The sequence below is a fragment of the Oncorhynchus keta genome, unplaced genomic scaffold (assembly GCF_023373465.1).
Source record: "Oncorhynchus keta strain PuntledgeMale-10-30-2019 unplaced genomic scaffold, Oket_V2 Un_contig_11282_pilon_pilon, whole genome shotgun sequence".
Taxonomy (NCBI): domain Eukaryota; kingdom Metazoa; phylum Chordata; class Actinopteri; order Salmoniformes; family Salmonidae; genus Oncorhynchus; species Oncorhynchus keta.
The window spans coordinates 238609-241138 of NW_026277406.1; positions in this window are offsets into that span (position 1 = coordinate 238609).

Consider the following 2530-nt stretch of genomic DNA (forward strand, 5'->3'; position numbering starts at 1 on the left):
TGCTATGCTTTATCTTAGACCAGAGCGCATTGCAAATGACTACTTGTTCTCAACTAGCCTACCTGGTTAAATCAAAGGTAGAAATAAAAAATAAATAATCAAAAACATCTGGTCAATAAACCAGTGTCTGGGTGGTTTCTGAGCCTGACTTCCAGACCATTAAATCAACCATATCGGCTTTCTTTAAAATGCTTTGACTAATACCATTAACTCAGCCATATAGTCTGGACCTCCATTAAATGGGGTATGTAGACTTATGGGACTATTTACTTTGTTCTAATACCATTAAATCAACCATACAGATAAACCATTAAATGCAACAAATACTATATGAACCCAGGTCTGCAGGCCAATGTGCTGTAGATGTAATGTAATACCATTAAATTACTCTGGTCTCTGTCAGCTGCTCTCTAGACTAATACCATTAAATCAGTCATATAGACTAATACCATTAAATCAACTGCTAGACTAGTCTTTAAATCAACCATATAGACTAATGTTTTGTGTCAAATGAGTCATATAGACTAATGTGATTAAATCAACCATATGTGTGTACCATTAAATGTGTGTGTAGACTAATACCATTAAATCAACCGTATAGTGCGTAATACCATTGTGTCAACGCTACGACTATACCGCTGTAAATCAACCATATGATGACTAATACCATTAAATCAACCTGCCAGTCAGACTAGGGCCATTAAATCAGTGTACAGTACAATAGCAGGGATTAAAGGGTTCTTGATAGATACTACCATTAAATCAACCATATAGACTAAACCATTAGCATCCTACTGCTATCTCATTAAATCCCATATAGACACAGAGCTGTAAAGGGCTATAGACGGGGGAAGCCATATGGCAGTTTCAGATCAACCATATAATCAACCTAGAGCTGTAAAGGGCTAAATCTCCAGTAAACCCCTAAACACAGAGCTGTAAAGTGCTTAAATCGGGGGAATATAGACTAATTTCAGAAACCATTAGCATCCTATCAACCATATAGACTATCCATTAAATCCCCATATAGACAGAGCTGTAAAGGACTATAGAAACATGGCAGTTTCAGAAACCATTAGCATCCTACTGCTATCTCCCAAACCCCTAACACAGAGCTAAGGGCTGGGATTAAATCAACCATTTAGAAACCATTAAATCAACTGCTAATCTCCCAAACCCCCTAACACAGAGCTGTAAAGGGCCATTAAACGGGGGAACATGGCAGTTTCAAAACCATTAAAGCAACCTACTGCTATCTCATTAAATCCCCCTAACACAGAGCTTAAAGGGCTGGGACCATAGACTAATACCATTAAATCAACCATATAGACTAATGCTTATTAAATCCCCCTAATATAGACTGTAAAGGGCTACCATTAAAATCAACCATATTAGACTAATACCATTAAATCTCAAATAACTATATAGACCCTATTCCCTATGTGATTAAATCAGTGCATATAGACTAATACCATTAAATCAACCATATAGACTAATACCATTAAATCAAGCCATATAGACTAATGTGATTAAATCAACCATATAGACTAATACCCTAAATCAACCATATAGTGATTAAATCAACCATATAGACTAATACCATTAAATCAACCCATATAGACTAATACCATTAAATCAACCATATAGACTAATATTAAATCAACCATAGTGATTAAATCAACCATATAGACTAATACCTTAAATCAACCATATAGACTAATACCATTAAATCAACCATATAGACTAATACCATTAAATCAACATATAGACTAATACCATTAAATCAACCATATAGACATTAAATACCATATAGACTAATACCATTAAATCAACCATATAGACTAATACCATTAAATCAACCATATAGACTAGACTACCATATAGACTAATACCATTAAATCATGTGATTAAATCAACCATATAGACTAATACCATTAAATCAACCATATAGACTAATACCATTAAATCAACCATATAGACTAATACCATTAAATCAACCATATAGACTAATACCATTAAATCAACCATATAGACTAATACCATTAAATCAACCATATAGACATTAAATCAACCATTAAAATTCAACCATATAGACTAATTAAATCAACCGATTAAATCAACCATATAGACTAATACCATTAAATCAACCATATAGACTAATGTGATTAAATCAACCATATAGACTAATACCATTACCATATAGACTAATACCATTAAATCAGTCATATAGACTAATACCATTAAATCAACCATATAGACTAATACGATTAAATCAACCATATAGACTAATACCATTAAATCAACCATATAGACTAATACGATTAAATCAACCATATAGACTAATACCATTAAATCAACCATATAGACTAATGTGATTAAATCAACCATATAGACTAATACCATTAAATCAACCATATAGACTAATACCATTAAATCAACCATATAGACTAATGTGATTAAATCAACCATATAGACTAATGTGATTAAATCAACCATATAGACTAATACCATTAAATCAACCATATAGACT